Source organism: Manis pentadactyla, chromosome 4, assembly GCF_030020395.1.
Source record: "Manis pentadactyla isolate mManPen7 chromosome 4, mManPen7.hap1, whole genome shotgun sequence".
Taxonomy (NCBI): Eukaryota; Metazoa; Chordata; class Mammalia; order Pholidota; family Manidae; genus Manis; species Manis pentadactyla.
This window is the reverse complement of record NC_080022.1, coordinates 124,399,720-124,426,736: the sequence shown is the minus strand read 5'-3', so window position 1 is coordinate 124,426,736 and position 27,017 is coordinate 124,399,720. Positions and strand designations below refer to the sequence as shown.

General features: G+C 42.3%; 2 long non-coding RNA genes across 2 annotated transcripts in view; one reads left to right on the top strand and one right to left on the bottom strand.

Annotated features, from left to right (window-relative positions):
- Positions 1-467: 467 nt before the first annotated feature.
- On the bottom strand, positions 468-27,017 carry LOC118932402 (uncharacterized). The gene is made up of 4 exons (XR_005032761.2): positions 26,933-27,017; positions 24,916-25,168; positions 1,244-1,425; positions 468-516 (listed from the first exon to the last, which is right to left on the bottom strand). It is a non-coding gene; the product is annotated as an uncharacterized LOC118932402 (long non-coding RNA).
- Positions 15,354-27,017, top strand: part of LOC118932403 (uncharacterized) — a 67,667-nt gene continuing 56,003 nt past the window's right edge. The window contains exon 1 of the long non-coding RNA XR_005032763.2: positions 15,354-15,407. This is a non-coding gene — a long non-coding RNA (uncharacterized LOC118932403). The remainder of the gene's footprint in view (positions 15,408-27,017) is intronic.

The following is a 27,017-nucleotide window of genomic DNA, read 5'->3' as shown; positions in this document are numbered from 1 at the left end:
TAAAGTCTCTCCTGTAAAGTCAGAAACAATAAATCCATCCACGTGTTAGAAACAAGTTTTCCCCTATTATCAAGAAACGCATTTAGCAAACTCCTAAGCCGGAACTAGTGGTTAAGTTACCTAGCAACATGTGCTTTTCTGTTCTTTCCACTAGCCCATTAATATTGCCAACATCTTGTTAATCAAGAACACCCTCTGCCCCTTAAAACCTCCCTCCCAAGGGCCCCCACCCACAAGATGGCGAACTCCCCGCTTCTCTTCAGGGTCCTCTGCTCCCGCCCGCGCCACCTAAGGCCCAATCACCTTCTGACCCACCCCTTCCTCGCTACCTGTATAAATTGAGCCTGCAAACAATAAACTGTGTCAGCTTGATCAGATATCCTGTCTTGCTGTCCGTTCTTTGTGTCCCTTGCCCCTTCATTCTCTCCTCCAGGTCGTCGACCCCCGTTGACTGTCCTGCGGGTCGGGACACATGGCAAGACAGGGATTGTCACGTCCACTGTGGCTTGCCTGGGTCTGAATGAAAAACAACATTCATCTCAATGCATCTTGAAGACAATCTTGAAGACTGGCTATCTTGAAGACAACCACCTGGACCTCCCAGAATGGGCCAGACATAGTCCCCATGGTACAGCATCAGGGCAAATGAACAAAGTTGTCCTGCTCAGGGAAATTATTGTGCAGAAAATAACTTCCCTGGCAGGCTGCTAAAATAAGAGTCTCTAGATGCTTAGAAATCAGAATTATTTGAAGAACTGTAAGAAGTGGTCATCAGTATATCACAGGACTTAATAATGAGCTGTCAGGTCCATAGTCCAGGTGGGTTGGAAGGTCTGACTGGGGTGCGGAGGCTTGGCTATCCTCAGCCACAGCGGGCATCTGCCTTTCCTCTGCGGGCCTTTCTTCCCCTCTGTGTGTACTTCTGCTTCCTGCTCTCAGTACCTATATGTAGGGATGCCTCATATTCTGCTCTCATTCCCTTACTTCACTATGGGGCTTCTGATTCATGTATTATTCTTATTTAATCATGGTCTATAGCTCAGGTTGGCCTCCCCAAAAGCAGAGATGAGGGTGAATATTGGTGTGAACTTGAATTATTTGACAGAGCTCTCAAGGAAAACTTATAGGAAACCAAGGAGATGGGACCTGGGAGGGAAGGAGGCCAAAGCAATAGAGTGACACCAAGCAAAGTCCCAGCGGAGGGCCTTGTTGGCCCAGTCTCTGCAGGGACAGGGCAGCTCACCCCTGGGAGGCAGTCCTAGCTGGGGCAAGGAGCTGGAGTAATTGTTTAGCTGCATCCCTGAGTGATGGCTCAAGGGCTTGCCCCAGGAATGCAGAAGTTCCCAGGCACTGCCAGCTCTTCAGTGGGCAAAGAGATCCAGGTGCTGGTCAGTCGGAGAGGAAGAGCATATGCAACCGGTGTGCCTGGAAATGGAGAAGGGCCTCGGTGGAGCAATGGCCACATCAACTGCAGCATGAACATGACGTGGCACACTCACCTGGCATTCATGTCATTTCCTGAGACACTTTATGACCTTTTCTTCTTGAAAAACAGGTTGGGGGCTTGAATGTTTCATGTATTTTTTTTTAAAATAAAATTTACAGATGTGTGCAAGTGTTTTGTCTTTAAGTTTCAATTAGGTTTTTCTTTTTGCTGTTCCTTCACAGCAGTGCTCGTCAGTGTGGTTCTGGAACCAGTACAGCCAGTATCATGGGGGCACTTGTTGGAAATGCAGATTCTCAGGTTTCCCCCCAGACCTTTGCACCCAGAAACTCTGGGCGTGAGACTCAGAAATCCATATTTCTAACAAGATTTCCCATTGTTTCTGATGTTTTTTTTAAGTTTGAGAGTTTATGGCTTTACTGACTGGACAAGTGCTACAAAGATAGGAAAGAGGGTGACTCACATTTATTTGGCGCCTACTTTATGCTAAATAGAGCCCTGGTTCTTTGTATTCATGATGTCATTTATTACTCACAGCTCCTACCTCCTTTCAAGTAAATATTATAAGCCACATTTTCAGTAATGAAGAGCTAAAAGCCAGGAAGGCCATACAGCTAGAGTGGAGGTCAGGATTTGAATGCAGGCCTGACTTTAAAGACCATGCCTTTTCTAATGCATTGTGCTGCATTAGGAAATGAGATGCCAGAGAGGTGTTCACAGTGAAAAGTAGAGACAAGCATAGACCTGGAGCATAGCCTTGGGGAGGATGCAGCCTTGCCTGGGGCTCTGGCTGTGACCCCCACGTGTGCGTGTCTAAAGGGCAACAATTACTAGCTGAGGAGCAGGGACAGTGTGGATCAACATCACAATGGGTGTGAGACAAGAATCTCAAATATCTGGAGAAAGTTGATCCTGTAGAGAATAGGGGGAAGCAAACTAGTTTCTGCTATTGTGAGAATAAGGGCTGTCCAAAGGGCAGATATTTGGCTTTGCAGTAATGACTAAATAGTGATTGTATAATCATGTGTTAGTGATGGTGGAGGTGGTGCAGGTAGTGGAGGTGGTGGAAGAGGTGGTGCTGATGGAGGTAGTTGTGGTGATAGTCATGGTGGTGACAGAGGTGGAGGTGGGAGAGGAGGTGGTGGTGGAAGTGATAGTGAAGGTGTTTGAGAAGGTGGTAGAGGTGGTGGTTGAGGAGGAGGTGGTGGTGATGGTAGTGATGGTCATGGTGGGGGTAGTGGTGGAAGTGGCGGTGGATAGTCATGGTGGAGGTGGTGTTAGTGGTCATGGTGGATGTGGCTGTGGAGGAGGTGGTTGCGGTGGTAGTCATGGTGGAGGTGGTGGTGATGATGGTAGTGGTGGATGGGGTTGTGGAGGTGGTGGTGATGATGGTAGGGTAGGATGTGGTTGTGGAGGTGGTGATAGTTGTGGTAGTCATGGTGGAGGTGGTGTGGTGGTCTGGTGGACATGGTTGTGGATGAGGTGGTGGTGGCTGTAATAGTCAGAGCAGCTATCACATGCCAAGCTCTCATTAATACCAGGTATTGCATTGTAATGAACTCTGTGTGTGTTGTCTCATTTAATCCTTACAACAACCCAGTGTGAGGCGGGGGATGGATGGTGCCATTTACCATCACTTTATAGATGAAGAAACAGAGGTTTATGAAAGGTGCACACTTACCCAAATTCAAAGTGCAAAAGCCAAAATGGGGATGATCTATGCACTGATAATACAGGTCAACCCTAGAAGACTCCTTACTTTATGCCAGGTACTCTGCTTAGCATTTTAGTTAATCCTCATCAGATCTTTATTAGATATCATTGCTAATAAAGATTTAAAAATCAGAAGCACAAGATGTAAATACTGTATTACTCACAGAAGTATAAACAGCAGAGCCAGTAATTGACCAGAGCCTACATTTGAGCACTACATTGTACTGTCTCTCAGCATATGTTCAGTGGGATATTGAATCTTCAGAATATGCCTGGTTTTTTGCAAGATTTCATGATGATTTACCAGATTTTTTTCTGGTGTGTCCCTAGGAAAACTGTTGTCGTTTCTGACTTTATAAGCCCCTGGGAACTCCAGTTCCCAATTCTTAGTTGCATCAAAGGGTTCTTGCATGTGTTCGGAGTTCTTCACTTTTCCCCATTTGGCACATGAAATTGTACTTACCCGTTCCAAACTCCCTGCTAACTGACTGATTGAAACAGGATTCTATTTCAAGTGTGCTTTGTAATTGAGCACTCTTCTCTGGCTATAGCTTCAGGTCATCCATATAAAAGAAAGGACAAATCTTGAAGTCTTATCTCTTTCTGAGAGAGTAACCATAATTTGGCTATTTTGCATCTTACTATAGTGGGTTCAAAGCTACACTAAATTACAAAGGGCTCCAGCTGTCACTCTGGAAGATGTGTTTTTGTGCATCCCTCTGGGAAGGATTTGTTCCCACGGAGGCTTCTCTACCTTACAGATATCAAATGCTGCTCACCTTAGGTGGGCTGGGACTTGGAAATTCTTTTATCCCTCTCAAGTTTTCTTTGTAATTGTTGTACCTTTTGATAGTTTGACCTGTACTGACTTCTCCTAACACTTCTAGTTAGCAGTGCTAGTCTTTCGGAAGAAATGTGGATGCTAGGGCCTTATATGAGAAGCAGAGTGTCTTCCCTAAGAGGTAGATGAAAGGCAGCATGGCACAGTGGTTGAGCAGATCACCTACTCGAAGAATGGTCTGCCAGTTTTTGGTCTAGAACTGTTTGCTTCTGGTTACCCAGAAGATCCAGGACGTAAATCAGCTTGGAAACTAAGCACACTGTTTAACTCAGATAATGTGTTTTCATAGCGAGACTTTCTTGAAGGAAGCACAGCATAGATTTATAATCTGGCGTAAACTCTTTGTCTTCTTCCAGTCCAGTTTAGAAAAGTTTGAAGTCTAGCTACTTTGCATAGCTATGGTTTAGAGCACAAGTTCTGGACCCAAACTGCCTGGGTTCAAACACTACTTCTGCCCTTTCTTAGCTGGGTGATTTGGTGAAGGGGTTACCTAGCTTCTTTGTGACTCAGTTTCTCACCTATTAATTCAGAATACTATTAGTACCTACTTCTGTTACATATGTCATATTAATACCTACTATAATCACGTATGAAGCACTGTGTAGGTTTCCAATAATAACAATAGTTACAGCAATAAGAACAAAGTAATTTTGTGAATGAAGCACCCAGCATGGTCCTGCAGGGGCATTTGGAGGTGCCTGTCTCCTTTGAACTGAGTTGGCTGCAGAATTCTTGGGCTGATTACAGAAAGCAGAAGCTGGGCTGAGGCTGAGCTTTGTAACTGATAAAGATTTGATCTCGAGAGTTTTATTTGCTGACTCTCCAAATTGCCACAATCTCTGAAAAAAAGTAAGGAGGATCCAATTAAGAAGTGACTAGGGTTAGGGAAAGAAGGAGAATGGTTATTGCGTGTTCCAGTGCATTTGTTCAGTTGAGTCCATGTGCCAGAGTTGTGGTTCCAGGAAGACTGTACTTGTTAGGTAAATAAATACTTGCTGAAAGCATAAGTGAATGACTACTAACATCACCAGAAATGCAAAATGGTTCATGCTGGATGATTTAAGCTCTACAAATCAGCATGCTCTAAGATATAAAGCCAAGAAAGTGACTTTACAGAGGTTCTGCTACATATTTGTCACTCTCTCAGCCTGGGTCAACACAGCTTTGCCAAGATTATCTCTAGCTTTTTTTGTCCTTTTGTTTAAAAGACCAGGTGAAAACTGAGCTCCAAGCAACTCATCTTTCATGCATCACAGTTATACTCTTATTACATTGTGAACAGAACTGGAAGTCTGTTTTACAAGTTTTGCTTTGGGTCCTAGAACTAAAACTTTGAACCTTTCTCTGGGATGCCAAGTATTATTTAGCTGTGATATTTGAAAGTCTTAGCCTTTGGAACCCATGGGAGATAAATTTTAAAGACCTCCAAAACTGAGAATTCCAGGAACATTATATTTAATAAAGAAGGGCAGGAGGGGAAGCAGGCATATTTTTTAATTTATTTTTATTTCCTCTCCTTTCCCCAGGGGAAAATGAAGATTGGCACAACATATTGGGCTAAACTAGCTTAGGTTAGGGAATCAGGCTACTTTGGGAAAGCTGATTTTGATTTTGCTTATTTTTCAAAAATTAATTTTAATTGTGGTAAAATGGACACAACACAACAGTTTATCATCTTAACCACTTTTTAAGCACAGTTTAGTGGCATTAAGCACATTCACATTGCTGCGCAGCCCCTATCACCATCCATCCACAGAACCCCTTTCATCTTTCCATATAGAAACTGTCTTCATTAAACACTCACTCCTGCCCCAGGCAGCCACCTTTCTGCTTTCTGTCCCCATGAGTCTAACCACTCTAGAAGCCTCATACAAGTGGCGTCATACAGTATTTGTCTTTTTGTGACTGATTTATTTAATTAGCATAGCATCCTTAAGGTGCAACCAGGCTGTAGCAGGTATCAGAATTTCCTTCCCTTTTAAAGCTGAGTAATACTCCATTGTATGTGTAGATAGCATTTTATTTATCCACTGATTTGCAGGTGAACATGGAGTTGCTTTTACCTTTTGGCTATTCTGAAAAAGGCTATTATGAGCATGGGTTTGCCAAGATCTCTTTGAAGCCTGATTGTGGTTATTTTTTAAATGAGTCCTGACATTTTAATCTGAGAACCAGAGTACCAGTGGCTTAAGGCAGTGACCTTCAGTAGCTGCCCAGGTCTTTATATTGGACAAATGTTGTCTTTTCTCTCTCTCTCTCTCTCGCTCTCTCTCTCTGCTGCTTGTTTTTGTGGGGAGCATGTAGGCAGAGATAATCCCTCCTACCCTCATAGTATCTTGCAAGGTGTTTAGATTTTATCAGAAAACAAACAGGAGAGTTACCCAACACAACTGTGGAGAAACCAACCAAATGGAAATAATGGATTAAGCTTTAGATTTAAGGTAGAGCTATTATAAAAGCAAATGTCCTCACTGGGGTAAAAGGTCTGACTTAAAAATTCAATGGTTATTTAGAAATTTTTTTAATGAACTTACTGTCAGATAATGCAATTATCCAATTGCAATGTATAAAGTATTCTGCAACAACATATTGTCCAGTGAAAACAGGGAAAAGGTTAGATTCGGGATAGGGAACATAATACACCCAGGGCATCATAGAGCTATGGGATTCTGATTTAACTTCAGAGAGAGAGAAAGCAGAGCGAAGCTGGCTAAAGGAAAGAGAAGCATGTACTTGGTGCTGGGGCTTTGCTGCTGCCCTACTGGGCACACAGGGCTCCGGCTGTTGGTGACCCTGCGCCCTGCAGAGTGAGTCAGGTAGACGTGCTGCTGGTCGACTTCTGGAGCTGGGAGAAGGCTCCCAGGGGTCCCAGCCGTGCAGTCCTGTCCCCTCTGACAACCTGTCTGGCAGGTCCTGAGAGTCCCCAGCTCTTGAACCTGGATGTTGAATGGAAATAGATGTGTTTATAATTGTGAAGAAATATTCAGAAGGAAAAAAAGAAGCCAGACTGTGAGGAAGCACATGGAAATGCTCAACATCCAGCTTGGGGTGGTGACTCTTTTTCTAGCAAAAACGTTTTTGTTGTTGTGATGGAAAGCACTGTATGTGGTCAATTTGAGGGGAAAAAAAGGAAAGAAATGTCCATTTGTCTCCTACTCTCTCTCTGCTGTTGCTACCACTAGTGACGGGGCAAGGCCCTTGGCCCCGGAGCCTGGCCTTCCCGGCTGGCCCTTTCTCCTGCCCGGGCTCTCAGGAGCTTTTGACATTTGTGACTGGACACTGATGTCCGTTCTCTTTCCTAAAAGCACCCGGGATTCCTTCTGGGGCATCGCTTCTCCACCTCTGAGCACTCTCTTGTTAGGAGAGGTGGTGAGCAACACTCACCTTCCTTCCGTGGAAGCCACAGGGCCCGTGGAAACTCCTGCGAGCATCTTCCCTCTCTGCACCTGCTCAGAACAGGGGCGGGTCTGGAACTTGAGTCCAGCCATTCAGACTTGTGTCCTGCGATGCTGAAGGTGAGTGCCATGCCCCAGGGATGGGAAGCCCTCGTTGGCACTTCGTCTCTTCCCTGTGGGCTCTGAGTAGGGGGTGTCTCTGATCCTTTGTGGGGGCTGCCCGATTAGCTCAGGCCATGCCTTCCATTCCAGCCTCTGAACTCCCCTGTATTTCTCCAATTACCCTGTTGCTTAAGATAATGAGAATCAGAGTCTGTTGCTTACAACCCAAGGGTCCTCACATCCTGAGCGTGGCAGTTCAGGCTGTGGGGTTGCTTTGCAGATGTTCACACCAAAGCACAAGCGGTAGAGCAGACGATGGCACAAGAGGCAGCTGGGGACAGAGCGCACAGGGCCCGGCAGGGGCAGACTCTACTCAGAAGAGTTTAACTGAAGAGCATTTAAGCACAGAGACCATTTTCATGGGTGTAGACAGAGGAAAAAAAACATGAAAAGACTGTTGACCGCACAGGAACTAACAAAGGCAGGAAGCCATTGCCTATTGCTGCTCCAAGGTGGACAAGGGGACTTGGTTTCACTGGAGGCAGGGAGGCTCCCTCCAAGGCTCGTGTCCTTTCCTTTTCTTTTTTTCTCTCTCCCTGTTCTTTCTTTATAGCTTTATTGAGATATAATTCAGATATTATACAAATTACCAATTTAAAGCGTACAGTTCAATGGCTCCTAATATATGCACAGAGCTACACAGACATCATTGTTGAAACATTCCCACCACCCCACATCCCATATACCCATTCATTGTCACTCCCCATTTCCCCCTAACTCCACCCACCCTGAGCCCCTGTCAACTGCTAATCTACTTCCCGTCTCTATCAATTTGCCTATTCTGGACATTTAATATACATACTGTTGATTCTTTTTATTCATGGCAAATATATTCTATAAAGCTCTTCTTAGTGAATATGGCAGAACCATTGTTCTCCTGGGGCAATACAAGGTTAGGTTTCTGTGAGCCATTTCTGTGGTCACAGTAGTTTCATCAACAGATCAAATACCTAACCTTGTGTTATGTTGCATTTCTTTTTAAACACACCTTCAAAAATATCGATTGTTGATTCATTAACATTTAACTCAAGGTCAAAAGCACTACAATTCAGAGGTGACCGAACACATGTTTTTTTTGTAGAAGGTACATCATAGCTTTCCTGCCCTCAGGAAAACTAGATGGCAGTTCAGCACTATGCTTGAGGGTCATTTAAGCAGTAAAATCACCAAAAAGCACAAAAACATGAAAATGTTGCATTACATCAGTAGCAAAAAGGACACTTGTATGAGAGCAGTATGAGAGCTGAGACATGAAGGCAGAGTGTCACCTGTTCTCTGTCAGTTGGGAAGTGCACATCAGACAGCTCAGATTTTTACTAGTCAGTTCATGTCTGTGAATGCCTACAAGAGCATCATGAATATTGATTTGGGGGTTACAAGTAGGTGAATTTGCAAATATGGAATCCCCGAATAAAGAGGCTGGACTTTGAATGATATCATACAGAGTGTGGTCTTTTGTGCCTGGCTTCTTTCACTGAGCATAATGTTTTCAAGTTTCATTCATGTGGTCACATGTGTCAGAACTTCCTTTTTATTGCCAAATAATATTCCATTGGCTATTATTAATAATGTTGTTATGCACATTTATGTCCAAGAGTCTGTGTGAACATATGTTTTCATTTCTCTTGGATTTATAAGTAGGAACAGAATATCTGCATCATATGGCGACATTATGTTTAGTCTTTGAGGAATGACTAGACTGTTTTTCAAAGCAGCTGCACCATTTTGCATTCCCATGGTAGAGGAAGAAGCTTCCAATTTCCTGACATCCTTGCCAACACTTGATATTATCTGGCTTGTTGACTACAGCCACTCACTGAGTGTGAAGTGGTACCTCATCTGGCTTTACTTTGCATTTCCTGAATGACTGTTGGTGTCAAGTGTTCTGTGTGGGGGTGCTTATTGGCTATTTGTCTATCTCTGGAGAAATGTCTATTCAAATTCTTTAGGCAGGAATCCCAAACCTTTTTTGTACCAAATATTCCTTAGGCAGCCTGGTGAAACTTATAGGTCCTTGGAATAAGGCTAATAGAATTACAAAGAAAACCAGTTATAATGAAATAAAGTTATTAAAAATATTTTAAAAACCAAATTTGTTATATAGTCATTTTAAATCTCCTTACTAACATGTTAAATAAAATTAGGAGGTAGATTTAATAATGCCATAATCTGAAGGCAGTGATGAGTATTGATAATACTTGTAGATATCCACAACAACTCTAATAAGCTACAAAAATATATTTGATCTCAACAGTGGTACAATCACAGTACTGATATTACTAAGTAACGTTACTCACAAATATTACCGAGGTTTGCTGCTAACACTCATAACTGAAGAAAATGCTAAACTTCAGTTAGAAGTTAATGAAAAAAATGGTGTAATTTTTTTTCCCTTCCAAGATCATAGTCCTCTGGAATTCTGTTTGTCACCTTTAGTGGGGGTCCATGAATCTTACTTTAAGAAACCATCATAGAAGCTTACAGCCTTGCCCACAACCATGACAGCATTTCAGGGAAGGATCTGGGGAAGAAAGGCTCCAAACTTTCTCCGCTTTTACCTTCCAGCATCCTGCACTATTTTCCATTGACGGGACCCAACTGGAAGCAGAGGGCAGGAGGGCCTGCATGGTGCAGCCCACAGGAGTCAGACCCTGGGGCACTGAAGGAGCAGGGATAGTGGGGAATGGATGGTGGGGGTGGGAGGAGGGGTGGGGAGGGAGGGAGGGTGAGGTGCAGTGTGGTGGTGGCACACTGGGAATAACCAGCACAAGGCCCAACAAACATACCAGGACTTTGACTCTGCAGAGCTTCCGTACCAGGGAATGGAAAGAGAAGAGGGCCTTCCAAATGGAATTTGGTTAAGAGCAGTGTTTCCAAAAGTGACCCTCTTTGGAACATACTGGGAAATACTGCAACATCTACCCCTCATTTTGGTTTTGGAGACTTACAATGCATATTAGCCTATTATAGACTCTGGGAAGATCTTCAGTGATACGACTTTTCTTAAATTCCAATTTCCTCAATTCATATGAGCACAGACCCTTCTTCACAGCCCTCCTATTAGCAGAGTTCTGCAGAAAGCCAGTTTGGGACATGACAGTTCAGAGGACAGTAGTTTCTACTCATAAGCAGCTAGCTGTCAAAACTTTTACATCTTTATACCTTCATAGTTAGAATCCTGAGATTCAAAGAGGGTGAGTGACTTACCCATGATCACATAGCTAGTTAGTAGTGGAGATGGAAATAGAAAAGCCAGTCCTACTGGTGCCTATAATATCATAAACCCACCTTTTTTTGTTTTGGTTTGGTTTTCGGTTTACTAAATCTTCATTCTTTCTCCAAATATCACTTAAATGAATGCAATCTCAAGTTCGCATTCTTGTGGGGCAGCTCTGAAGATAATTAAGCCAACAGTCTCCTAACTCAGTGACCCTGTTATGTTTTCTAACTCAACTACATTAAGAAGCTTTCAATTGTTGCTATGAGCCCAGAAAGTGATGTTGAGAAGGAAAGGAAAAAAAATTATTCTGCAGTTTTTTAAATTTGAAACTACTTTCATGAAAAGTGTACATTTTATTCCCATGCCCACTCTCAGAGCACCTTCCTACTTCAAGAACTGACTATTCTAGAAGGAGAAAAAACATGCCAAATGTAAGCTCTCAGACTGGGGTTAGCCAGTTTTCTTCTTGGTAATCATTATTAGTTTATTACTTAACTATACACCTTTGATTTTATTACTTAATCATGTTTTTATTATTTTTGTATTTTTTATTATAAAATTTTTTAAAATTATTATTATTATTTATTTAAAAATGTGTTTTTACTATTACCACATTTTTTCAAAGTCTTTCCATTCTTTTCAATGGCCAATCTGAGGTGAAATGCAATGTGCCAGGTGCTGTGTTGAATTACGTTATCTCATAATTTTAAGTTCTCTCTCATTATAAGTAAGATTAAGCTTCTTTTGGTGGTTTCAGAGCATCTCTATTTTGAATTCTGTGAGCAGACATTTTTATATTTGACTTTCTTTTTATTGATCTGCCAGAACTTCTTATATACTTGGGAAATTAGTTCTTTATGATATGAGCAGTAGGTTTTTCTTGGTCTGACATTTTTTCTTTTGACTTTCTATGTTTTTGCTTTGGTTCGTTTTGACAGTTTTTCACACATACTTTCCTTTTACAGTTTTTTATTGTTCAATTTTTTTTTTTTTGTAGATAATTATTTTTTATTGAAGGGAAGTTGACACACAGTATTACATTAGTTTCATGTGTACAACACAGTGATTCAACATTTATATACATGATCATTCTAGGTACCAGCTATCACCATACCAAGTTGTTACAATATTTTGACTATATTCCTTATGCTATACATTACATCCCGGTTACTTATTTATTTTACAATTGGAAGTGTGTACGTTTTTTTTTTTTTTTGTGAGGGCATCTCTTATATTTATTGATCAAATGGTTGTTAATAACAATAAAATTCTGTATGGGGGAGTCAATGCTCAATGCACAATCATTAATCCACCCCAAGCCTAATTTTCGTCAGTCTCCAATCTTCTGAAGCATAACGAACAAGTTCTTACATGGAGAACAAATTCTTACATAGTGAATAAGTTACATAATGAACAGTACAAGGGCAGTCATCACAGAAACTTTCGGTTTTGCTCCTGCATTATGAACTATAAACAGTCAGTTCAAATATGAATACTCATTTGATTTTTATACTTGATTTATATGTGGATACCACATTTCTCTCTTTATTATTATTTTTTTAATAAAATGCTGAAGTGGTAGGTAGATACAAGATAAAGGTAGAAAACATAGTTTAGTGTTGTAAGAGAGCAAATGTAGATGATCAGGTGTGTGCCTGTAGACTATGTGTTAATCCAAGCTAGACAAGGACAATAAAACATCCACGTATGCAGAAGATTTCTCTCAGAGCGGGGGGGTGAGGTTCTAAGCCTCACCTCTGTTGATCCCCAATTTCTCACATGATGGCCCCCCTGCGACTGTGCCTGTCTTAGGTTGTTCCTCCCTTGAGGAATCTTACCCGTCTCTGGCTAACCAGTCATCTTCCGGGGCCATACAGGGAAATGTAAAGTTGGTAAGTGAGAGAGAAGCCTTATTGTTTGAAAAGGTTAGCTTTTTACTTCTTTGCAGATTTATGCCCTGTGGCTTCTATGCCCAGCATTTGTCTTGAGGTATCTTTACCACTTGGAAGAATTATGATACTCGGTAAATTTGATATGAGGCACGAATTCTATTTAAGGGTTGTAATTAGGAAGGAAGAAGAAAAGGTATAGAAGTAGCAGGCGGAAGAAAACATGGGAAGATTGATTATTTCTTTGACATATCTTCTTGTAGAGTAACTTCAGCATGTATAGGTTTTAAGCTACTACTTAAATTGCGCACACACATTAACATAATAGGAGTATAGTTACATAACCAAAGCATACCTGTAATTACCAGCCATCTCCAGTGAAACCAAGAAAGCCAGTTAGGCACCTTAGGCATTTGTGAAAACTTATCTGTGATATGGTGGATATTGTCCAACTGAACTTGAACAGTCTGAGAGAAATCAGACAAATTAAAACAACCCATTCCTGGGGGCTGTTCACATGCCATATGTTCTTTTAACAGTAGATAGTCTGTAGTTGTAAGATTTTGGAGGGCTACAATTTGCACTTCTCCTAATTCTTGTTTGAGTTCCAACAGTATAGATCCAGTCAAATTTGTTGTTTTACTGTATGCACAGGCCAGCTTAGATATCTCTTTCTTCATTCCCATGGCAAGTCCAGGAACTGGCGGGATGAGTGCATCTACAGCTGTACCAGTGCGTGGATCTTTGTTGGGGTTTTTTGATGATCATCTTCTGGCATGAGTCTTCCAGAGAGTGCTGATGTTGGGAGTTCTTTTTCATATCGTATCTTAGTTGATTTTCGGGGTAGCCAAATTAGGCTTTGATCCTCTGTATAAACACAAACTGACCCTTTGCCACCCTTTTTCCACATGGCTATCCTTTTTTCCAGCAGGACTTATTTTATAATTACCTTTTTTTACCCCCCACTGATCTATACCGTATACTAAATCCCCAATGTATTTGGATTTATTTCTAGACTTTGCATTTGATTTCACTTCTGTGTCTATTCCTGTCCTAGTACCACATAATTTCAATTTCAATTTCTGTAGCACATATGTATTTAATGTCTGGAAAACCAACATCTTCTCTTTCAGAACCTTCCTGTCTTGCTCTGAGGGAGCCTTTGGAGGGGACAATAACTGGATAGTTTGATGATCTTTTGCCCTTTTCTCTGGTCCTGAGACTTAACTTTTCCCTTTGGTTCTGCTTGTCTCTGGCAGCTTCAAGGAATTACTGACTAGCTAGTGATGAGCACTCTTCTCTGGTTTTGATCTGCTTTCCCAGTGTTTTTATTACTCCTTCCTGGACTCTGGGAAGAGGGATTGGACAGATTATTGTGGTAGATCTATGATGGGAACCTAGGTTTTCCTGACTCCAGTTCAGGACTTACTGCTATTATTACTGTTATGATGACAACTTGCATTATTACTAATGAAGTCATCATCCCCCAACCCCCACTGCTCCTATTAAAACACAATGTGCCAGGCACTGTGCTAAACCTCTCAAGTATATTATTATCCATTCCATCTTCACACAGCACCCAGAGGGGATGGGAAGTTTCTCTGTGCCCACATCTAGCTGGTGGTGGTCAGTACTGTGTGCATCCCACCCTTGAACACATGCCTTTTATTGGCCACTTTCCAGCTCTGACCAGAAGCCCAGGCACCCAGACTTCCTAAAGCTACAGCCAACAAATTGCTGTATGAGTGTGTTTTTATTTCCAAAGCTGTGAAGTGCACCAGAACAGTTTTCATACAATTTACAACATGTCTGACAAGAAAACACTTTGTTGCTGCCAAATCCTGATGTTTAATTGAATCTCTGTTCATGTGTGGGGCATAATAAATAGTGCTACCCGCAGGGGGCAAAGGGCAGCAGTAGAGGCATTTGGGGAAGCCTCCTGGGGCAGCCAGAGGGCAAAGAGCCCAAGATGCCTTGCTTGCTTCTGTTCTTTTTGGAAATGTCTCTTAAAGGGCCACTGCAGCGGAGTCAATGAATTCATTCCATTTCAATAGCCGCCGAGAATCAAGCAGTTCCGCTGAGCCACAGGGGTTGAGGTTGGCCTTCGTATGACATTAATTGGGTCTGATAACCCCTACATCTCCTAGGTTTGTCCTGCCTATGCCTGAAAACTCATTCTGCCCACAAAAAGAGGACGTTGCCATCTTGCCGGACCCTTTGCTCAGCGAGGGCTTGTTGGAGAATGGGAATTTTGGCATCTTTTGCAGATTGGGGTGTGAGGAGTCAGTGGGGGCCGCTATGTTCTGAGTTTGGGGTCACTCCTCCAGTGACACTGCGTCATAAGCAGAGGGAAGTTGCACAATAGCACCGCTAGGTCAGCAGGGGCTGAGGCTGCCAGGACTTCCCAGCAGGGAGTGTGTGTGGTTGGGGAGCAGTGTCTCCCAGGAAGGGGGCCTTGTCTGTGTGAGAGGAGGGAGACTGCTGAGACCAGGAGACGATGGTCGGAGCGCTGCGCCCTGGGGGCAGTCGGGATGCGGACGGAGACAACGACCGCAGCAGGCTGGTGTCCATGCAGCTGTAGGCCAGGGCTGTGAAGGCCCAGAAAGGTTCACCACTTCCTGTGCTTATCCACGAGCTCATTTGAAATTCCAACAATCTTACAATCTGGGCATTACTACTCCTTACTTGTAGAAGAACCTGAGACCTGGAGCTGTTAACTTGCTCAGAACTGCATGGACAGTAGGTACAGTAAGTAAGGCTTGCCTACCGAGCTGTTCTACTGACCTTCAGCTTCAGAATTTAATAGGGGGGTAATCTTCTAAATGAGAAATAGAGGAATGAATATTTTTTCTCTAAATAAACCTAGATGTTTTGCCTTTTAAAAAATTTGTTCCTCTAACCCAGTGTCTCCCACACATTACATAGATGCCTCCTAAAAATGCAGAACTCCCTAGGAGCACTAGGAGGAAATATTTCTCTTTTCTTTTCCCACAATTAATACAATGACTCTGTTTAATGCACATGTGTTGATCACTTTCCAGGCCCTGGCACTAGGTTGTAGGATTTGATGACACAAAGTGTGACATAGTTTTAAGATAAGACTTTTAAGGCCTATATATAAAAACATCAGATAGAAATGTTTTTCAATAATTGTTCACATTTAAAATAAAAATTTTTTTTTCCTGCCCCCAAAATTACCAAAACTCTTCTTTGTGAACTTCAGAGTCTGTGGTCCATTCTTCAAAATAATCTCATTAACAGCAGATTTTAATCTTCTGAGAATGGATTTGACTTTTTGGAAGCTGGAAAAATCATTTAGAGCTAAGTCTGGTAAAAGTGTGGATAATATAATTTTCATTTTAAAAAATAGACATTAGAGAAGAGAATGGTTTTCTTGTCCTTTTTGTGGATATTTCTGAAGCTGAGTCTTAACACTTTACTGATGGAGGAAGGCTAGCAAGTAGTATGAAAACATGAAAACAGTCATTTTGAAAAATAAATTCTGTTCTAGTTTGTTGTAAAAAATCAGTATAATAATAAGTGTTACAGTTACACCTTTGAATGTAGAAGCTACTTCTCAGCTAGATTACAGTGCATATTCATTATATAAGATAGCAAGTGTTTTCGATTTTCAGTTTCCTTCATGTCAGCAGACAACCCAAATTTCTCATAATTCTCAGATCATCACTGAAAATTTTGTGAGTGCCTCCTGAGAGTCATGTACGTGGCGAGTCAACTAGATGGTCCTACTAAGCAATCCAGGTCTGACAAGGTGTCAGGGAGTCCATTCTGTTCAAAACATGCTTGAAAGTATTTGGAAAAGGGAAAAACCATTTAAATCCCTTTAAACTAAGGGTTAAAAATAATTCATGAAATTACAAAACCAGCTTAAAAACTTTTCATTGTAGGCCAAAGATTCTTCCAGTTTAAGGAGGGGGTGGTGGGGTGGGGGACAGGAAATGCTAGTGGAGTGAGTGATGACTAGCAGCCTTGTTAACCTAACCAGGAAGCATTTACCCTTAAGAGAAGAGAGGGCTCAGGAAGTTTATCTTTTATTTGGGAAACAGAAAAAGAGAGAAATCATGACCTATCCAATGAGAGTCTCTGGGGGAATTAGCCTTTTGATAGTGACGTTTATATTTTATTTGACATTTATAGGGCATGTGTCCATGTATCCTTTGCTTCTTAGAGTGAACACAGGCACATCAAACAATGATCCAACAGACAGAGTATCTGAAGAACTTCTTGGCCTGTCATGACAGGATCTACTTGGCATTTCTCTCGTTTGTTGTCCTTTGCAAGCTCAGGTATTCCTTTCTCACTCAGAAATCCTGAATTAATTGTCCCGTTAGGATGTCTGCTCATTCTTATAATTGAAAGGACCACTGCTTAGTGAGGAGATTGAGGAACTTGCAATACCTTAAGATAGGCAAAGTTTCTGCACCACTGGAACTTCTACCTTGAGGTGGGAGGGGAGATAAAAAAACCAAAAGGAGACCAATAACTGAACAGGACAATTGAAGGTGTTGAAAAGTGCTTAGAAAGCAGACGTCATAGTGAGCAACTGGCATGTGGAGAAGACTGGACAAAATCCCTGAAGGTCTTTTTGAAGAGGTGATGGTTGACCTGAGACCCAGCTTTGCCTGTTAGCAGAGGAAACAGCAAGTGCAAAGGCTGGGGCGAGCTTGGTGTGGATGAAGGATGAGGAAAGCCAGGTGGCTAGAACAGAAAAAGCAGCAGAAAAATATGAGATGAAGTACAGGAGAAGTCGGGGTCAGGATGGGATGCCTAGGGCTCTGTGGAGTGTTAAATACTTAGATATTGTTCTAAATATAAGCGGACATGACTGCAGCTTTGATTTATGTTTAAAAAGATTGTTTTTCGATGCTGCATAGGAATGGGTTTCTCTACTGTCCTTGTCTTTGTTCCTCTGTATATAGTTATTTTTTGAAAAAATACTTTAAGATTTTCTATCTGTCACTGGCATTGAGGAAACTGGTTATTAGGTGCCTTGATGGAGTTTTTCTTCTTTTTTCTTGTGCTTGGGGCTCATCGAGCTTCTTGGAGTATGGATTTTCTAGGTAGAAAAATTAATGATGTCTACAAAGAGGAGAAAAGGACTGAGAGTCCAATTCTAGGGCCCTTTACCATTTAGAAGTTGAACCAGGAAAGAACCAGCAGGAGATCCTGAGGAGAACGATTCATCAATGATGTGGAGTTTTATGTCATTGAAGCCAAGAGAAAAGAGTGTTTCAAGATCTGGCATTGTAGACGTATTTATGAAGAGCAGTTTCAGTGGAATGCAGAGAGACCTGTGGCCAGCTTGGAAACATGTTTAAGCATAATTTATTGTTCTGGAAACTGGATGACAGAAGGAGAGAGGATGGTATCTCAGGGCAGACTTGGTTTCAAGAAAAGTTTTTTATCAGCATGGGAAAAATGAGAGTATTTATAGCAGTAGAGGAAAGAGAGGGAATAGTGGGAGGTTGAAGACACAGGTAGAAGGGGACAATTAACGAAGGAGATCACAGGATAGAAGAGGAGACACAGTCAAGAGTATGAGGAGGGGTGTTGCTTTGCTGAGAAGGGACATGTCATTCTCTGAATTTGGAGGTAGGACTTGTATTATAGATGGGGACAGATGGTTGAGGTTGATGGCCTCAGTTTTCTTGATGAAGTAAGAGGCCAGTTAGTAGAGGGCCTGAAACAAGTATGAAAACTTTCAGCTTGCTAATAAAATAGAATACAAAGCTGCCCAAGAACAAGGAAAGGGTATATTGGGTCACAAGGCTGTTGTGTTGAACTTGGAGTCCAGAATGAGAATGGTTGGTTGATTTCACAAGGCTCAATGGTGCCAATAACAGAGCCAGTGAAGTTGATTGTGGGGTTGCAAACTTGCGGTGTGGGTTTAGGGGAAGAACAGGGGTGCAAGGAGGTACAGGTGAGGTGAAAAAACAAGAGAATCATCTAGGCAGGGTTGGGAAGCAAAGAAACAATCCTGGGGGACTTACAGGATCCTAGGGCTTTTTCAGAAAAAAGATAATAATTTGGAAGATTTTGTATAAAGGCAACTTAAATAACAGTTGTTCTCTACCTGCCTCAGAGGTTTATTTTAAGGTGTAGATGAGTTAATTCAAGCACAGAGCTTTGACTACTGCTGAGCACATAGGAGGACGGGTTGGCAGTGGTAACAGGTACTATGGCGCCTTCTCTGACTCTAGCGGCAGGTCTTTGGTGGACGGTCCTCCCTCCCAGTTAACAGCCTGCCATAGCCTTTCTCCAAAGCAGCAAGAATTTGCTCCCCTTGCACCTGGGAGCAGCTAGGAAATGGAGGGAGAACCGGAGTTGTAAGTAACCAGCCCAGTCTCTTGACTTTCAGTTGGAGGTGCATTTTAGACGGTTTGTCAGATGTTCTCAAGCACGATCGATATGAGTTGCTTACAGGGGCAACCAGCTCAATATCACACACTGTATTTTCTGTCTCTTTCTCTGCCCTTTTCCCTCTGCTTCCTGGGATTGTATTCCAAATAACTAAACTCAAGTCCATGTCTCATGCTCTGCTTTCAGGGTGTGGCAGGGCAGATTGGACCACATAGGAACAAAAATTAAACTGCCTTCAAAATTGTCCTCTGTAATACCTAATGGCAAAAGATATAAAATGACATCAAGCAGAGCCTGCAGGAAAAAAAAGACTACATTCTAAGTAATCTATAGTCAGGAAGAATTGTTGTTCATGTGAAAGGATAGAGGAAAATGAACTGTTAGATGTGCAACCCACCATTATAACCTAAACAAAGACTGTTTAATTGATGGTGGAATGAATCGAAATGCAGGGCTCTAAATGTGGAAGTCATGACACTGAAAGAAATACAAAGAAAATTCAGTCTAGATGATTGCATCATATGTGGCTCTATAACAGAATGGAAGTGTAAAAAGCCACTCTGGAAAGGGGGTGATGATCTAATTATAATACTTTAGGTCTAATATGTTGTCATACAAAAGCAAAAAGTGAAGAGACAGAATAGTAGGAAAAAATACAACTTCCTCATCTTTCCCAAGAAGGATATTATTTCATTCTTAATAAGATAAATGGAGAAATATATGTTTTGGGATGTAGTTTTTAAACCTCAAAAGAAGAACTAGTTGAGATAAAAACAGGATGCATACTTTCCGGATCACTGAAAGGAAGGGCAAACATATCCACATATCAAACATGCTCATCTAACACAATGATGTTTGGGTCTTTAATCCCCTGGTATCAGGGGACTTCGGTCACTGGTAATCACCCCTAGATCTTAGCACCACCTCCAGTATCATTAATGCAAGTGTCCTATGTCTGACCACAACTTCCTCTCTTTCCAGTTTGGCTTTTTCATTAAAACAATTAAAATAATTTTTGATCCCATTGTGACCTCCAGGCCCCCTGATCTTCTATTTTCCCCAGCCTTCACTCTCCTTCCTTCACTTTGCTACCTCTCCTGCTTAGATTCCATAGTTTCAGCAATACTGCTGCCAATACCCTAACTCCCCTGTCCCGTTGGGCTTTTGCATACCCCATCTGGCTGAAATCCAACCCCAGGGCAACTCACTATATGCTTTCTCTCTTTCTGTATTTGAGCACCTGGAGAAACACACCACAGGGCAGATTGTACCATCATGAATTTATGGCCATCAGTCTTGAATGGGCACAATGGTGCCAGGTGATCCTTCAGGTACCCGGTCAATTTGTAACCTGACTCTCCACTGTGGCTACTCCAAAGTTTCTCCAGCCTCCTCAAATGCCCAACTTTCCTGCCACCCCACCACCTCTCAACACATGCCCATGTTTCATATTTCATGGAGAATGGAGGCTACTAGATCAGAATCCCTCGAAAATCCTGCTACCAAACTCACCAGTGTGACTGTGTCTGTACCTGTCTGGTCTCCCTTCTTGCCTGTTACATGGAGGAGCTGTTTCTCTTCCTGCTGGAAGCCAGTTTGGAAGTGTGATTTAGACCCTATCCCCTTCCTCCTTCTCTGGAAATTTATACTATAGTCTTTTATTCCTCCCTTTATTTATCCAATTGCTTCTTCTCAATCTCATCAATTACCTTAACTTACAAACATTAAAAAAATTCCATTCTATCAACAAAATTATCTTACCCCAGACTCTATTAGTTTTCTGAACTTACTGTCTTGATTTTCTTACCTCCCATTCACATCTGAACTCCCTGTAACCTGGCTTCTGTTCCCATCCCTCCATGTGACAACTCTTAATACAAGACCACTTGTAACTTCGATGAGATTAGATCCCTGGACAATTTTTTATACCCATTCTGCTTAACCTCTCAGGTTGTAAACCTCACAGTGCATTACATATTGTTTCTTAATTATCTTTAAGGATATCTAAATAATAACCAAGAAGTCTTACATACTTATCACATAGTTATCATTTCTGATTCTTTTTAGAATGGTTTCTGAACCTTGACACTATGGACATTTGGAACCAAGTAACTGCTGTGGGGTCTGTCCTGCACATCACAAACACTGAGCAGCATCTCTGGCCTCTACCCATGAGATGCCAGGAGTGCTTCCCAGCCTTGACGAAAGCTTCTGATCTCTTCCTCTCCCTCCACACTCAGTCCCCCCTGAAGGTCTTTGAGAATGGTACTATTATGCATAGACTTGCACAAGCCTGAAATCTAAGAATTAATCTGGACACTTCCCTCTGCTTCATTTTTCACATCCCATTCATCGTGAAATTTTAGTATTATTACTTCCTAAATATATATCTAATTCCATCCATTGTTCTTATTCTTTGCTGTTACCTCCTTAATCTAATCTCTCATGATTTCTTACCTAGACTACAATAAATTCCTAATTTCATTCTGTATTCCTTTCCCTTCAACCTGTTGTCCACACTGTAGTTCTTGTGTGATTTTTGAAGTAAAGATCTTACAACACTCCCATTGCTCCTGATTTGTAACCTAAATAACCAATTTATGCCTCTTAGATAGATATAACACTGGAATGTACTCATATTTGGATAGCTAAGAAATGTGAGAGGTGGGGGTGAAACTCAAGTCTATCTAACTATGAAGAGGCAATTTTGAGTACTTGAATAAGTATCAACTCAAAATGAGAGGGAATTTTGTATTTTCAGGAGAGAAAAGGGAGGGAATCCTAGGTTTAAAAGCAAATCTTTGCACCACAAAAGAAACCAAGAGCTTCCTTTACATTTATGCAGCTGAACTTTGTGCTGAATTTCCATCGTCAGGAGATGTCTACACCTCCATTAGTTGTTGGGACAAAGTGGGTAAGTGGAGGTCTCTGGAAAGGAAAGTTGAACGTACCTTTGCTACACAGTTATGATCTCCAGTAGCACTGTGACCCTGACCAGGTATCTTGGGGCACACAAGCAGGAAGATGAATACGACATTGCCCCACTGCTCCAGGATCTCCTCGAGTCTCCCTGTGTCATCATTTGCTCATCTCCCCCCAAACTTGTTCTGCTCCAGGCCACTCCCTCACCTCCACTTACACAACTGACATTTTTGCACCTGGCTATGTAGTCAGTTGCCCTAAGTTAAGGGGAAGTAAAAAAAATTCAACAAGAATTTGTTCAAATCACATTCAAATCAAGGACAAATGACTCACAAGAGTCACCAGGAACTTTAAGCACCTTTTATAGAGAAAAAGTGCACTGCCTTAAATCAGAAGCATCAGTTTCCATTTGAAATCTGTCTCTCTGAATGGAAACAATGCAGCGTTGCAAGTTTATACTCTTGAAGAACGTGAAGCATCAAAAATGGAGAAAGCAGAACAAGAACATGGAAAGATCAAAGAAGAAACTATCAGGTGGTACAGTCAGATAAAAGGATTTCCTCTGAGGCGTTCTGCAGAAAGTCTATAAAAGACAGCATTGTTACTGTTTGGTAAGTAAGAGCTTTTGATTTGAAGGACACTCTCCACTGTCTTTATAAAGGGAAGCAACCATTACAGTCTTAAAACAAGAATGCTAGCATTTGTATGCTTTGGCTCCTATTACAAAAACATCAAACTTTAAAATTTGACTTCACAAAGAAAAAGGCTTCTTATGCTGGACATGGATCGGAGTGGAGATCAGTGTGTAGTCCTGTCCTTTGTGAAGTATATCAGAAAGCCAGAGAGTTTTCAGGTTGCAAGAGTCCCTAAGGAGCACTAGGTCTTTTTAAAGCACTGGAACCTTCTCTTCAGTTAGAATCCTCTATGGAAAACCAGTACTTAGAGGATGAGAGCAGATGTGAGACTGATGGTGGAGGCCGGGAAAGGGGACTCGGAGCCCCATCTTTCTGTGCCTTTGAGCCCTGGGCTGGTGTCTGAAGCACACATGTAGAGACGCTAGAGCTTTTTGCACAAAATTTCCCAACTACTCAGTCCTTTTTTTCCCCTTCTATTTCTCTGTCAATTTTTACTTGATTATATTGAAACTCAATATGATGATAAGTGATCAGATACTTAAATATTTATGATTTTCCTATTTCCTTGATGTTTTGCATTTATGAAGTCTCCCTCTTTAACTCTAGTAACATACCTTATCTTGGAGTCTATTTTGTCTGCTATTAATATAGTTGCTCCCATTTGCTTGTGGTTACTTTTAGCATGATATGTCTTTTTCAATTTATTTATTGTTGATCTATTTATTCCTATGTATTTAAAGAGTATCTTATAACCAGCGTGATTGGTTCTTGCTTTTTTAGTAAATGTGACAGTCATGCTTTTTGATTCAAATTTTTAATCAATTTACGTTTGGTGTGGTTACTGAAATAGTTAACTTCAGTTTTGCTGCCTTGCTCTAGATTTCCTTCATCTCATCTCAGCTATTCCTCCTCCTCTAGCTTTTTTGTGTTAATCAAATCTTTTTTTTAATATTTTAATTCCTCTGTTGACTTTCTAGCTATCAAGCTAATTCTTGCTTTTTAAAAATTGATATTTTAGTATTAGTTTTAAAATTGATAATTTAGTATTAGTTTGGGGGGCGCAACATAAAGATTTGATATTTGTATATACAAAGTGATTCACCACAATAAGTCTAGTTAACATCTGTCATCCTACATAGTTACAACTCTTTTTCTTGCATAAGACCTAAAATCTACTCTATCAGCAAATTTCAAATATACAATACAGTATTGTTAACTATAATTACCATGCTGTACATTATATCCCCAGGAGTTATTTATTTTGGAACTGGAACTTTGGGCCTTTTGACCACCTTTACTCGGTTCACCCACCCTTCACTCAGTCTTTGTCTGCTTATAAAATGAGAAAATTGAGACCAGAGAGTTAAATTAACCAGTCCAAGTACCATTACCTGGATGGAGAGAGCTGAGGCTTAGGACAACCCCTTGATATGGCTGATATGGTTAAGTACACCCTCCTAAAGCTTTGTGATGTCCACCTCTATTAGATTAGCTGAGAAAGCTCCTTTGGGGGGGACAGGAGGGGATTATTAAGGGTGAAGGGAGGGTCTTAAATATAATTCAAGTGGCTGACATGATAGCATGTAGCTTTGATACCCAAGGTAGGACTCCAGAGAGAAGGAGGAAGGATGTTGGTTTTTTAAAAAAAGATGAGTGTCAAAATAATGAGTGTGAGAATTTTTTATAACAAATTCTGTCCTTACAGACACCTCCTAGGATGCCAGAGTCTCTGCTCATTGGGATGTCCCAGGACTGTAGCCAACATCATAAACACTTTCCATGTCCTGGGCTAGAAGCAAGAGCAATGCCCAGACTTCAAATCAGTCCCAGACACCTGACCCCTCTGTCACTGACCGAGGGTCCTTGAGTTCCACATGCTGGAAGCATCAGGCTCAAAGTTTGACTTGGATAAGGCTTTATTGAAACAGACTCAAGCAGAAAGGAGATACAGCACAGAGGAAAGAATCCTCAGGCTGGCTCTCTTGAAAAGAGGAAGGGGGAGAGCTTTTAAAGGGGCTCACAGCTGCCAGTACTAACCACCAGCCAACATTAGCACTACAACCTCTGCTCTCGATCGCTGACACTGTCTCAGCCAGATGAGTAAATAGAAACAAAGGACAACCTTTCCATCAATGATGCTCAGGCATCAAATGAGCAATGCCAGAGATGAATCAGAGATGAAATACAATTATTTGGTAAATACACAGGGGACATACCCAATCAGATTGATTACCAAAGCATTTCCAAACACAACAGGCCCTAGGGCCCCTGATCACTATGACACATCTAAGAGAGCCAGGTACTCTGTTTCACCTTCAGCACTGGTGTTTGCAGAATGTGGGGCTCAGGCTGCCTTTCCCATGGGTCACTTCATCTCCAGGGACTGCAGCAACCATCGCTAGTTCCTGCATAAATGGGCCGTGTGCTCCGCAAAGGTAAGAATCTTACCTTCTCTTCATGGCCTCCCTTGCTTCTGCACTTTGGTTTGTGCAGAGTGGTGCTTGATAAATGTCACCTCCAGAGCTCGGGGGCAGGTCTTGGTTGGAAGGTGTGTCTTGCAAGTAAGCTGAGTGGTAGAAAGGAAGCATCATGTCAGGTGGTAGAAAAAGGAACTGGCTGTCAGTATTTGCTCAACCACTAACTTGTCAGATTTAGGGACAATGTTTATACTTTCTCCAGTTTGTTTTCCTTCAGTATAAGGTGAGGGAGACTGACCAAATGGTCCCCAGGATCACCTTCAGTCTGATTCCTCATATCTACTCATCCTTTGCCCAGTGCGATCATTCCCATTGTATTTGTGGGGCATCTACTGTACATTTGCTACATCTGTTCATCTCAGCTCCAGCAGAGCAGGGAGCACTATGGGCCTTACAGATAAGGAGATTAGAGGCAAAGAGATAAAGTAACTTACTCATGTTCACACAGTGAGTTAGGGACAGAATTGGGATTCAAGTTCAGATTTGCCTGATCCTGAAGTTCCCCCCACTGTGCCCTATGCCCCAAAGGGATGATGAGGAAAGATAAGGCTGGGGGGTGGACACTGTAACCAAGGGACCACACAGTTATTCCTAGCCCTGGCTTTCCTCCCCACCTTGCTCAGGAATTTCATCTACAGCCTCTAGTCTCTGCTTTGGTCATTCCTGGGGCAGAAAGCTTATCCCTCTTCAAGTGGCTCAATGTGGGGCTAGTTCTAATCATTGAACTGGGTTCCTCTTAAAACCTCTCCCATCTTCTACAGCCAGGCCTGGTTCTGCTCGCAGGGGCCTCTTGTTTGTGAAATATCCTTCCTGCCAATGGATATGATTTGACCTTCACAGGGAGTCAGAATGTGAGCTCATCTGAGCTATGGTTGGCTTCCCCGGCTGTGTTTAAGCAAGGGGTTTTGTTTGAACTGGGTCTCTCTGGAGCAGGAGTTCTCTGGGCACCTCTCCTTAGCAGACTCCTGGCACATGAGTGGGTGGCCTAGCCAACCTCAATGTCTGGCTCTCTGCAGAGAGAATTGCTGGCGTATCACAGCATGACACATCTTAGCTGAATGCAATGAGACTCGCTTACTTTGGCTCAAACTTCTCTTTGAAAGTGGACCGTGCACAGAGGCCTCCACGCGTGTCCCGAGCGTTATGCCTTCTATTGCTAAGTGACACTGAGGTTAGGTTTTGTGCCTCTGAATGCAGCAGGCTCACCCACACCTTCCTGTGTCACGTTTGTCCCAAGCTTGGCTTCCTGTGTTCGTTCTTGGGTGTTTCCTGTGTGTTCAAGTCTGCTCTGCCTTCCCAGGGGCAGGGTACTGGCCTGGGGGGCGCTTCTGCCTGGGGCTGACCTGGGGAGAAGCACCTGCTTGAATATTCCCTGGACCAATGCTCAGCAGGAACTGAGGCTCAACAGCTAGCTGCCTCCAGACAGCACCGCCCCGTGCCAGTGCCGTGCTACCCCCCACAAGTGACAGCAAAGGACACAGCCCCTCGTGCTCTCCTCCAGAGAAGAGCTGGCAGATATGCCCTCATTTGCACAGTTAATTGAATATTGTTAAAATTTAAAAGCAAGGCCTATAAAATGATATAAGTAAACAGAACACTTAACAGTTTTCAGTGCCTGATTCTGCAAGTGTGCTCACAGTCCAGAAGGTGGACATTTGCCGAGCCCTCCCAGGTCCCTTTGGTCCACGGCGAGGCTGGCCTGTGGGGCCAGTGGGCCCTTTGCTCCATCTTCCTTCCTTGTTCCGTCGCCCACCCTTCCCTCTCTTCACCAAGCTGGCCCTTGTCATCCGAATCTCCTGTGCCACCCTCTGGAGTGCCCACGAGTCCCACAAAGTGGTCTTGCTAATACTGACCCCGTCTCACAGCACAGCTGAGATCTATTGTTATTCTGCAAACGTTGTCCCCAGAGGCTCCAAGGAGGAAGATGGGGAGAGGCAG